Raw genomic sequence first — 13,533 nt, 5'->3', positions numbered from 1 at the left:
CATGCTGTGTAGTTTTCTACAATTACCATCACCACAGACACTCCAAAGGTTCATTTAGTTGCGTTTGTCTGTGCCTGGAATAAACAAAGATGTTTTGAGGGCATTGAAAAATGTTTTGCAAGGGAAGAGCAAGAAAGAAAGGTTATTTGCTTTGGTCTTTGATGAAATGTCAATCAAACCATTATTAGTCCATGATAAAGGTGCAGATAATATTGTTGGATTAGGAAATGGAACTAAAACATGTATTGACCATGCTTTCTATAGAACCAATCAAACAACTACACAAGAATTCACTGCTTATAAAACCCAAGTCACTGACCATTACCCAATAATAGGTTACATCAATTTTTTGGAAAAGAATATAAAAATCAACAGAACAAATGAACAAATAACGATAATAAACTATGAAAAATTTGAAAAATTCATTTCAAATTTGAATTTAAAAACTATTATTGAAGAGAGTAATACTCAAAATAAATATGAACGATTCATGGATTTAATAACATTGAACTCGAACTTATCGTCTAAAACAGTTTAAAAAACCCAAGAAAAAATAGATTACCAAGGAAATTATAGATAGAATAAACTACAAAGAAAAGTTGTACAAAAAATACAAAAAATATCCAAATATTATATCCTTCGAAATAGAATACAAGAACTGACAGAGAATTAGAAAAACTCACAAAAGCCACAAAGCTGAAATATATTAAGAACAACTTTAACATTTGTGGGGGGGGGGGGGAAATAAAAGACTGCAATGAGGAAATGTATCAATGAAACCATTTTGAACAAAAATGTAAAGAATAGCATATTACCAGAATTCCAGTGTGCTTCAGATGAAAACAAATCAAGTGGATATGATAAAATTACCCCTAAAATGATTAAAATTTTTTCAACATATTTAGATGTAGTAAAAAATCTCATAAATTCATCAATATCAGACTTTTTTTTATCGCGAACTCAAATATTCCCTAGTACCCCCCCCCCCCATTTATAAAAAAGGAGATACCACTGATTTAATAAATTACAGACCGATTTCTATTCTACCTGTTTTTTCAAAGGTTATGGTAATCAATATGGATTTCAAAAGAAAAAAATACAGACATGGCTATAATGTATTTATGCAATCGATTAAACAATGGATATAACCAAAACAAATCAATAACCGTATTCTTAGATCTAAAAAGAGCTTTTGATTATGTTGACCTAAATATCCTAACTAAGAAACTTTACTCAGCTGGCATACGTGGCAATCTATTGAAATGGTTTGAAGCACATTATTACAATAGACAACAAGCAGTTAAAATAAATGAAAAAATTAGTACAATTTTGTAAGTAAAAAAGAGTGTGCCTCAGGGATCAGTTCTAGGAGCTGTACTTTTCCTCATATACATAAACAAATTTTGCAAACTTGAAAACTAAATGGAAACTTAATATCTTTTGCTGATGATACAGTACTGTATGTAGAAGAAATGGAAATAGAAAATTTATTTTAAAAAGTAGAAGACCTTTTCAAAATAAATAGTTGGCTAAGTAAAAACAAACTATAGATAAATATTTAGAAAACTAAATATATTTGCTTAAAGACAAGGAACATACAATTTTGATAATATACATATAAAAATTCATAACTATTCCCCTAGTCAAAGCATATCGCACTGTAACTGCCAAGAAATAAACAGTTTTCGACTATAACTATCTGGGCATAATAATACAGGACGACCTAAAATGGAATTTTCACTGTGAAAAAATAACTAAAAAAATTCAAACTTTTGCAGCAGTATTATAGACTTAAAAATGCAATAGATGATTTTTTTGAAGATATATTTTATGCATGGATATACTCAATTGTAACATGGAATCTGCTTGGGAAGTTGTATACTATGCTAACAAAAATAAATTAGACAATACATATAATTAAATCAGATTCGCAATAAAAACTAATCCCTCTAACCAAAACAAAACTGAGTGCCACGCATTATCTATAAGACAAAACTATATATACAGAATAAAATTTGTTATAGCAAATAAAGAATGGTTAATAGGAATCGAAACAGATCATCAACTAGATTAAGTATTGAATATCAAGTGCCAAAAACAAATAAAACTGTCCAAAAATATTAAATATCAAGCTGCTAATCATACTGATAAGAGATTGAATTATAATACTTTTGGTTTCGTGAAGAGTATAGTTTTGAAACACTAATATAATAGAAATATTTGCATTGAAAAAGATTTTTCTTTCCACTTTTACAATATGCATGTTTAATTTTTGTGCATAGAAGTATTTATCACAAATATGTATATTTTCAACAATTTGCATGATCACTAATCATCAAAATTTGAAGAGGTAATATTATGAACAGGATAAAATTATTTTAATTTGTATTTTTTTTCAACATTTTTTTGTGACAATAAAAATGCAATTATCGTGCGTGTACACAGGTATAATGATTACTGTTTATGATAATAGAACGATAAAGTTGCTTTGAAAAATAGAAATTTAATATTATAAATTATTTCGACCTTCTGGAAGTGACAAGCAGTCCCTTTAGGGTCACAAAGTGGTTGTATATGTATGTCCATTTTTGTTTATCTGTTTATTTTTTATGCATTTTGGCCTTGTCATCTGTCTTTCTTTTGCATTTTGTAATGTGTTCTGTCTAATAAAAGAAAAAAAAAAAAGATGGTAATGGAGTTGAGTCTGAAAGTGTGGCCAACCAAGCACTTGTGTTAATGTTACGTAGCCTGACTAGCAAGAGAAAATTACCTATAGAATTTTTTTTCTCTTGTCATGTCATGTCGGCTGACAAGCTAAAAGAAATTGTTCTGGGAACTTTACAGGTGCTACATGAAATAGGTGTTGTTGTGAAAGCGCTTGTTTGCAATCAAGGCACAAATACTTCACCGTCTCATTTCAATGTTAAATATTTATCCCACTGAGCCTTATTTTATTTTCAATGGGCAAAACATTTATGGTATTTATGATTCACCACATCTGATGAAAAACCTGCGGCGTAATCTTATGTAGTATAACACACACCTGGAAACAAATAAAGGACATATTTTGAACATATCAGAGACTTATGAATTAGACAAAAATATGTATGCCAAAGCGGCCCCAAAACTATCTGACAAGCATATTTATTCTACTGGTCTCAATTCAATGCAAGTAAGTCTTGCTGTGCAAGTTTTCAGCAACTCTGTCTCTGCGGGAATGAATTTGTGCCTTTTTTTTGGGGGGGGGGGGTTTGATAAGAGCATCTGCTGCACCAGCTGTGGAGTTTGTCAAAATCATAGATGATATTTTTGACTCGACAAATGGAACACAGAGACAACTTTTTTATGGCAAACAACTACATTGCGCTGTTTCACCTGAAAGTCAGCATTTGCACGTCTCCCAGACCTGCAATTTCATTGAATCATGGAAATTTGTCAGCTCAGGTCCTTCCAAAAGACCAAAAACCAGACCCCGTGGCAAAGCAGGTGGGAATTTAACATTTAAATCATTAATGATGTCCCAAGAATTGTTGTTAGAAAAACCATTTTTCAGAGGCAGGGGTGTGGCAACCGCACAAATCCAAGTGCTTATGAGTTCTGCAGTGCGTACAAACTAGCTTCAGTAAATTCTATGGTGCAAGCAGGTTTGCCAACTGTCAGCCAGATGGGGACAAATTCATGTTTTTTTATTGTCATCTGGCTTGCAGATAGTGATCGAAACTGAGAATGAACACAGAGCACAACTGAACACGACAAACCCAGATTCAGATGAAGTGTTGAATGCTTCATGCATGGACTTTTTAGACTTTGCCAAGGTGAATAGGTGTGCTTATCTATCTGGGTATCTCTCACGAAGAGTTGTCAAAAATCAGTTGAGCAATGAAAATATCACAGACTAATTGAATCAAACGTGCACGGTTATAAAAGGTAAGAAAACATAACAATTCTATTAAATATTATACAATTACAACTATATAAACATGTTTCAAAAATAAGAGAGGCAGGTTTGGCAAATTCCCCAAACGTTCCCAGCTATTGTTACAGTTGAGCGATGGCGTGCTGTACCGCAGATGGGAGTCAGAGGATGGAAAGACGTTCCGGTCGCAACTCGTCCTGCCAAGAAGCCGTGTGAAAGATGCGCTGAAAGAATTGCACGAAAGCCTGACCGGTGGACATTTCACCGTGATTAAGACTCTCCAGAAGGTCTGTGAGCGATTCTGTTGGGACAAATCCAGGACTGATATGCACGAGTGGTGCAAGAATTGCGACGCTTGCGCCGCCCGCAAAGAAATCGCCCCGAACATCCTGCGACCGCCCACGAGAGCACCGGATACTCGTCATCGCTGATGGGACAGGACCTTCGCAAGCCAGGTGATCTGATGTTTCGGTGACCGATAGATGCCGCTATTTCACCGGAAGAACATGTCCAGGGACTCCAGGAGCACCTCGAGGACATGCATTGAATCGCCAGACACAGGATCAACATTGGCTGGAAAGATGAAGAACTGCTACAATGTGAGGGCCACGTCTCATGACTTCAAGGAAGGGGACCTCATCTGGCTCTGGAACCTGAAGTGCCAGAAAGGACTGTGCCCGAAACTTCAGACGTCATGGGAGGGACCCTACAGAGTCGTGAAGACACTGAACAACGTCGTAGCTCGGATCCAGAAAAAGTGCTAGGTGGTCCACTTCAACAGACTGGCCTCTTACCACAGTGACAACCTTCCGAAGAGAGGGGCAATGTTACGATCTGTAGGCGATAGATGGCGCAAGTTCTTCTGATGGCTCTCAAAATATCGAAATCAGTTGATATACCGGTTTTGGTCTAGCGCATAGGCATGCGATTGGCGGGAACATTCTAGAAAGCCCCGCCCCCTCCAGACAGTGGTCCAACCCCTCCATACAGTAGCGCTGCCGACTAGGAAACTGTAAAATAGAATTTTGTGGAATGTTCTTTTTCTCGAATTTTTCCGGAGTTATAAATAGTGTGACGCTCACAGGCTAGAGAGGCACAAGGATGAAAATCCAGTCGTGATTTAACTTTGTGAGAAAGTTGTTAGCTCTCTGATTAGCCTGTAAATACGTGTAAATTGCTGTTCTGTAAATAAATCTGTGTTTGTCCGTCGAACCGCTTCTTGTTTTGCAACCTCAAAGTCTTGTGGAAAATTATCCGGAACAATATCAAAGCACATATATAAGCAGTTGAAGAAATTTTGGAGGTCAAAAATCATCTTGAATCAGAGAATGTCAAATCATTCCATAGTTTTCCTTCCAGTGTTTATTCTATGCCTTATTCAAGTTGTATACTTTATAAGGAAAAAAAACCATGTATATATATTTTTTGGTCCAAAATAATTCTGCAGAGAGTAGAAAATTATTTTAGAATCACATTAAATATGTATTCTTTGTATAACAGTCACTTTAAACATTACATGCTATTAACGTGTGCATTTCCAATGGGAATTTTTATATTGAAAAGCAATATTTGAGGTTTTTGACGTGGCAAACGTGGTAACCCTGCTTAAAATTGTACACTGGTGTAAGAAATTAAGAGAATTTGCAGACTTGGTCGATTATCTCTAGAACTACTGTACAGATTTTAATGAAATTTGATATGTACCTACATTGATACTATGATTGATTACTACTATTGATCATCTCTAGAACTACTGTACAGATTTTAATGAAATTTGTGTACATACATTGATACAATACAAAACAAATAGCCATTCAATAATTGTAATACACACTCATGATCGTGCGTAACACTCGTTGGAGTCGGAAGGTATGAAACAGCGGTTGCAGAATAAACAAAAAAATGGGTTAATGGGGGGTGTGGTCCCCTCTTACAGATATACAGGTCTCGCAGCATGATTTCATACTTGAAATAAGGCAGTTTATTATTTCCTGTGGCAATCGGTCCCACTCGTTCAGCAATGCTGTTTTCATTCCCTGGATGGTTCCCAGACGGGGGTTGCGAGTTGCAATTGCCCTCCCCAGAGCGTCCCAGACATGCTCTCTAGGGTTAAGGTATGGAGATCTGGCTGGCCAATCCATCCGGTGTGGATATCCTCACTCTCTAGAAAATCGTTGAGCAGAAGTGGCCTCGCGTTATCGTCCATTAAAATGAACTCTGGGCCAACTGCACCCCTGGAAAGGCTAACATAGGGCTCCAAGACCTCATCCTTATACCTCACACCAGTCACAGTGCCTCTTTCAAAGACATGGAGAGGTGTGCGGCCATAACACGATGCCTGCCCATACCATTAAACCTCCTCCACCATAATGGTAAATTTCATGGACATTGGAGGGTAGGTAGCGGGTCCCTGGTTCTCTCCATATGAACGTACGGCGAGAATCGGTGCTTAGGCTGAACCAGGGGCTCGACCATCTACTTGTCCCCGGTAACGATTTTATCGTTCACTCAGCGATTTCTCGTTATGAACGATAAAAGGGAAGTTTTTGCGACCATATTCTTCGTGAACGATAAATGCGGATCGCTGGGAGGGACAATTGTGAACGAGAGCCGGGAACCTCTCGTTCAGCGGAAGGACAATTATTTGAGTAGGCTTAACAATGGCGATGGCGTCGACTTACGTGTTGTTAAATGATTATTACGATTCTCAAATGCCTGCACGTGCTCCGGTTTGAAATAGATACGTCATGGATGCGTTTAAGCTGTCGGATAAAGAATTCGTGAACCTTTTTAGGTTGAAGAAAAATGCTACGAGGAAAATGTTCGAGGAATTGCGCCGATGTTGGCCCATAGGTCGGAACTCGAGACACCGCTGACAGTTGAGAGAAAGGTAAGTAATAATTAACGTTTAAATTAAAATAATTTTAATCAGAAATTATTCGTTGTTTCATTTTGAATGAATGTTTTTTATTAATAATGGAAAACGAATCAAGTACTTAACGTAAGCCTATTTAGGCCTATACATTTTTTATGTTCACGATGTTTTCAAGTAATTTTGATATTCATTAAAAAACACTAGGCTTTCAAAATAAAAGTATTTTGAAAAACTCATGCACAAAATATGTAGTTCTGTTCGACCCGATGTGCATAAGTGGCCTCGTAACAGAGAGTTGGTGCTATGATTCTCGCGAGGAAAGCATAAAATTTATAAGCTACAGGCCCTTTCAGTTAATTAAGGGAGTCCTAGAATATAACTTTGCCTGAGGCCCATGCATGGTACCCACAAAGGTGGGGCTGATTTCTATCATTTTTCATTGTTTTACACTCTAAATTCACCTTTTCTGGAAAGAACCGGCAAAGATCCAAGCGTAGGGGTGGGTCCCTGCGGAATGGGGGCACATGGACCCATTGCGTTCTTGAAACAACCCCAGACCTGTGATTCCCAAATTTTGCAGGGCAGCTAAGAAATTGGGCAGGCGCTTAAATATTTTTTCCATTTGTCAAGCCTTGCCTGTGTATATATGTGTGTGTGTAAAATTAATAAGTACCCTAAACAAGTTTACAGTATTTTGTTTAGATCACCCTTTGTCCATCACAGTTGTTCCAATGAAATATTCACTTAATGGTTTACCTATTTCTGTTAGTACTGAAGCGATTGCACGCTGCATGGATAATAATGCTATTCGCTTGTATGCCTCTCTCACTGAGGAAGCTAGTATTTTGATGCCCCTTTGTAACGTTTTGAAGGAGAGGTATCAGAATCAAATTTGCACCCCCCCCCCTCGGGTCTAGTGCCCGATACCCATCTGCTCCCCCCTCTAGTTGCGGCCCTGCTCTCACTTATGCATGTTTTTCCCTTGTACTTTTGCACTGGGGGGATGAGTGAGAGATACGGTATACAGTCTATATGCTCGTTATAATGACCATTCCATTACTAACCGATAGTTACACTATATGTCATTGTTTTTCATGTTTTGGGGGGGGGGGTGATGGTTACATTTTCCGAGAGCGCGTTAGCATTTGTTTCTAACAGAAGTTTCTCGTAGCACTTTACCATAACATTAGCTTATTCAAATATAATAGTTTTACAATATATCTTGAACAACTACCTCATGTTTGATTTGACTTTTGCGCAGGTTCTATGTGCATGTCACTGGTGCCTACCAAAGAAGCCTGAGCCAAGACGTCAGTTTGGGGATGTACGAACAGTCTGTGAGTAACTCTATCCATACAGTTACTGTGGCCATCAATACGTTGATGCTACATAAGTATGTGAGATGTCCCAATATGTCGACCTGCAAGAGAGTTTTTGGGAGAAGCTCAAATTCCTGGGAATTATCTGTGCCATAGACTGTATACACATGCCTGTTGTGGCACCATCAAAGTTTGACAAGAAGTATCCAGAGCCTTCCTACGTCAACGGGAAGCAGTTTCACTCCGTCAACGCACAATTGGTGAGAAATATAGTATTTCAACTTCTTGCCAATAATCATCCTTTATGATTTTGAATTTTGGGAAACGTCTGTGGAAGGGGGGGGGGGGGTTAATTTTTTAAAAGCACCAGTTATATGGTTTTTGCATTTATACGACACCATTATTTGAGCCTGAACCCCTCCTTCCAAATTTTCAATGAGTTTACGCCTATGGGTGCCACATGGCATCACTATACCAAACATTAGACAGAAACAAGCTTCACATTAGGTTCACAACACGGACACACACATTCAAACATGTATCAATTTGCTAGAAGTTCCGCAGAGCAATATGGCTTAGGTGCATGTCTGGTTTAGTAGTCATTTATGATACGTTCCATGAAAACTGTCACTATGCAATGACATAAAATAAGAAAAGGTGTGATATCTTTATACAAACTATCAAACAGAATTTATTCTTGTAGTACTATACACGTATGTTGTCTGAACACTGTTCTTACCCTTTATGTAAAGAAATTTTTTTTCCATTACTAAATTTCAGGATATTTGTAATGATTTCTGTCTGACACAATGTCAGGTTTTAATAATTCACATGCTTCTATGCAGTCTTTTTAACTATCATTACATAGTTTTTTTATTATTTCAGACAGAACTTCTGACTCTTAACATCGAGGCAATGGATGCTCAGCGGTAATGATGACTATTGCTAGTGAACTGTGTGGGTTTTTTTTTTTGGAGCGGTAAACACTGACTGCGGGTGTGTTTTTCCAACCTATATGTGTGAATGCAGTCAAAAATAAGGAGGGAAAGCATTATTGACCCGAAGGGCATGCACAAATGTTGCGTTTGTCTTCCAAGTTTTATCTTTGTGAATTTTTGATTGTGATGTTTTCAGTTTTTGAATGTAGTATTGCTTATAAAATGTCTTGTGTTTCGAATGTTTTATGCTGCAATGTATTGTCCTGGCAGTTAAATTCTTGCCATACCTCAAATTTTGCAAGAAAAGAAAATAATAAATGCACAATGAAACTAAATGTAACTGAGAGTTGACTCATTACTTAATCAAGGTGTGAGGAATTCATTGATTTTGGTTTTAAAAAGATATCGGAAATAGCTTTTATTAAAATATTTTTAGTGATCTTGATCCTTCCCTATGTTTGTTCATTTTAACTTTCCAATCTGTTTTTTCCTGATCTCTGTTAGCCAATGCATACATTTCATGAATTTTTAAATGGTTGAATTTAACTGTAAACAGGGCCATATTATCCTCCAGTCTCCTGTGGGAGATTAAAAAGTGACCTATCTAAATGAAATACAGCAACACAAATTCAATCAATAAAAAGGAAAAAAAATAACAATTTTAATTTTTCTTATATACTTCAATAAAATCTTTAATCATGTTACATAACTGTGATGAAAGATTGTTTATAGAAGTGGGTACTTCTTTGAAGGTTATTGCAGTTTCCTCCTGTGCCTGTATGAGTTCTTCTATAGCATGCTTTTTTTTTTTTCTTCGTTGTGGCGTCCTGTTCAATGAAGCTGAGGCTGTTTCCTCTTGATGGGAAGGAACAGTAAGGGATACATCAACAGGACCTGAAATGTGTATTCAAGTGAAGGAGATTTAACAAATAATACCTCGTAATCATATCCATTATGCATCAAACTTTCAGACAGTTATATACAATAATGATACAACCCAATGCCATCATGTCACAACTGTATGTGTTATAAGTTTCTGAAAATGCAGAGCAGTCTCAAACCTGGTGGGGGGGGGGAGCCTATGCATTAAGACGGCACTAACTGGAAGACCACAAAACTCAATTGGAAATGCGTGAAACATTTCTGTATGCCAGAGGTAATAGGCACAGTATCCCAAAAGTTAAATTTAATGAGATCACAATGTAAAGAATTTCATATTTTTTTTCACAGCACTCTTGTAGTGAGTCCATGTCTACACAAAAAGAAATGTTGTGGTTTAAATAATCATCCTATGCATAACTGCCACATTAATTCAACCTTCAAAAACCAGATTCAAAAAGGTCTGTTTGGACCGCTGTTAATTTTTGTAACATTCTACCATTGTTTATATAAACCACATAAAAAACAATTACATTAGATTTTTTTTCCTTTGAGAGGAGATGATGATAAAAAAAAAAATTTAGTTTAAGCGATTAAATGCAATATTTCCTTATTTCGTTTCTGTAATTTTTCTAACATCAGCAGGAAACAAAACTTTTGGTTTTATAAATGAAACATATTTAATAAATTAACTATATTTCATAAATTACAAGGTAAAATTCAACAAACTTGGAAGTACTCACCTTTTTTCAATCCTTCCCATCTTCGCTGGGACCATACGGAATGGCATTTAATTTTGTCGCCAGCCGTGACCATGTTGTATTTTTGTCGTGACTTGTGAGGTCAGAGGACAGCTTCCCCTGAATTAAAACATGGCGTTTCTCCAAAAAAATTATCACCTCATACTGAGCGGCGATGGTCTTGGAGCATCGCTTGGGTTGAGCACCATTCATTGCGATAGGGAAAAAAAACACACGGAAGGGACAGAAAGTAAATAAACAGAATGTTTCTGTTGCCACCGGCAGGAAGAACAATTAAAATAAAAAACATAGTAGTTGTTGTATTTCCTTAACATAGCGCTGATTGGTCAGAAGATGAATTACTCTCGAAGAAGCATTTTCGCGTACTTATCGTATCACGTGGTCTGAACGACAATCTTCAACGAGTGGGAAATGGTCGCTCAGAATTGTCGCTGAGAGTTTTGTCCTTCAGCTTGTCTTTCAGAATTGTCCTTCAGCGAGGGACAGGTTGTTATGAACGACAAGTAGATGGTCGAGCCCCTGGACTCATCAGTGAAGAGAACGGTCGCCCATTGATCCAATCTCTATGCTCTCTGCACCATGATAAACGGATTCTCCTGTCCGTAGAAGTGAGCGGGACGCAAACAGCAGGTCTTCTTGCAAACAACCCTTCTCTCCTGAAGTCTTTTGGAAACAGTCACCCTTGATACACGGGTTCCTGTGGCTGCATACAAGTCACAAGAGAGCTGAGAAGCTGTAGCACTCCTGTTACGCCTTGCTATAATCGACAAATGGTGATCTTCTCTGGCCGTCGTGGCTCTTGGACGACCTTGCCCAGGCTTTCTCTCGATGGATCCGGTATCCTGGAACTGTTTCCATAAGTTAACCACGACACTGGGCGTTAAATTGAACTCTCTACAAATCTGGACTTGAGATTGGCCTGCTTCTAGCCTCCCCACAATTTGCCACCTCATTCCATCATCTAAATGTTGGTGGTTACTCATTTTTACTTTTACTGTTACGATTTGAAATTAACCGATTGCTGCAAAATAACACCAAGAAATTCGCTAAGGTGTGCTAACGAACGAAATGCGTCTTAACTTATGCGCGCTTATAAAGCCTGTTTCTCTACTGGCTCCGCCTTACACACACGTGTACGCTTACATATTTGACGTACAAGATTTGCATGTTTGTCTAGAAGCAGTGGTTTTACATTCAGTTCAGTTCTTTTCATGAAATTCGATAAAATATGCAAATTCTCTTAATTTATTTCACCAGTGTATTAAAATAGGTATTTATGACATGAATTGGAAGTATGCCTCTAGGATGGACCATTTGCCAATAAAATGCCATACCTCCTGTTTGCTACACTCTGTAAATCATTTTTGATGCATAAAGAATGATATTTGGCGAAAATTAAAAAATCAAAATGGTAAACATATTTTTGGGCACGTTCAAGACTGAGTTGACTTCGATATGACTTCTGTTCTGCTATTAGAGAGAAGGTATTAGAATGTCAGAAAACCATGGTATGCAACGCAAGGTGTATGAATGTATGTTGAATGCAAGGTGTATTTTTAATACTGGGCAAAATTAGGAAGATCACTGTTGTCTATGCAATTAGAAAAAAATTCATGCATATTTTTGTGAAGCTAAACAACAGAACAGGCCATTCAAGAAAACTTTTATTTAAATATTTGAAGATAGTGACAGGTATGTTGTATCATTTGATATTATACAACATAACTGTCACTATTAACTATTACAACACAATACAATTATGAACCAATTGTATAAATATGCAGTATAATATGTCACTTCAATTGCCACTGTCATAACTAGGGCACCGATTTCTGCATTGGAGTATTTGCCCCCTCCATAGTTCTAGGGCTCCCAGTATTTCAATACTATATAGTCCTATAATCACTGATCAGAGATCTTTGATTCAATTCACTGGGGCCCAAAATTCCTGCTTCGTCCAAGGCTCTTTAACCTTAAAGTTGGGGCCTTTTTATTCGCATCACATTTATTTACAGGGTGCCTACCATCACGGGAAAGTCACAAAGTCCCAGAAAAGTCATGGAATGAGAAAAAGGTCATGGGAGTCTTAAAAAAGTCACAAAATTTGAGTGAAGGTTACAGATTTTTTGATTCTCCAGAGATTTTTTTTTTTAATTTTTTCCCTAAAATCTAGGCTTTGGAGAAAAGCTGTGACATTCAATATTTCTTTTCTTCTCTCTCAGGATTTATTCATTTTTTTTTTTTGCCCAGGAGGGATGGATGGTGAGTAGCAACAGAGAAGAACAATGCCAATATGTAGCCACCATACATTGGGACAGACATTATATGAGTGGGGCAAAAAAGCTATTTAGACTGTATGAACAAAAGAGAACTTTTCTTTCTTTGCTTGTCCGGACCGTTCAACATCTGTAATATTCCCCCTAAAGCAGTGTTCTCAGGATCACATAATTCCTAGAGGAGGAGGAACAATATTGTTTTTCCGTAGAAAGCTGGGTTTAAGCTACGGTCGCATTTTTCGCAAAATGCGAAAGAAAATCGTAGAATGCGAAAGAAGTAGTAGCCACTTTCGCAAAAGTGCATACAGGAGGTACGAAACGAGTAGACATCCAACCATCAATCATTACATTAGCATTGTAGCATTTTGCTAAAGCTTTTCCCTCCATTTTCGCTTTTTTGCGAAAGGAATTTTTTATCCAGTTTAAACCCTGGTAGAAAGGCATGATCTTCCCCCCCCCCCCCACATCATAGAGCAGGGCTGTTGGATCTTTGGCGGGTCCGCAAGCCAGAGTTTTCACTGGGGGGGGGCGGGCTCTGTAATAAATTTATAGCCTGAAAAAAACAATGA

The 13,533-nt window shown here is 37.3% G+C and overlaps 1 protein-coding gene and 1 long non-coding RNA gene across 4 annotated transcripts in view; both read left to right on the top strand.

Moving 5' to 3' along the window:
- LOC149086534 (uncharacterized) overlaps nt 1-13,533 on the top strand; it is a 55,296-nt gene that overhangs the window by 15,514 nt on the left and 26,249 nt on the right. The gene's annotated exons all lie outside the window — the stretch shown is intronic.
- Nucleotides 2,308-9,772, top strand: LOC149086535 (uncharacterized). 2 transcript variants are annotated; one of them, XR_016196131.1, is made up of 3 exons: nt 2,308-6,806; nt 8,053-8,370; nt 8,996-9,772. It is a non-coding gene; the product is annotated as an uncharacterized LOC149086535 (long non-coding RNA). The 2 variants fall into 2 exon arrangements; XR_016196132.1 differs by lacking the exon at nt 2,308-6,806 and having other exon boundaries at nt 6,815-8,370.

This window comes from Pholcus phalangioides, unplaced genomic scaffold (genome assembly GCF_987345545.1).
Source record: "Pholcus phalangioides strain wild (caught in Gottingen) unplaced genomic scaffold, Ppha-v1.0 ptg000004l_1, whole genome shotgun sequence".
In the NCBI taxonomy this organism is placed as follows: Eukaryota; Metazoa; Arthropoda; class Arachnida; order Araneae; family Pholcidae; genus Pholcus; species Pholcus phalangioides.
Note: the sequence above shows the minus strand (reverse complement) of the source record. Positions and strands in the feature narration are given on the sequence as shown.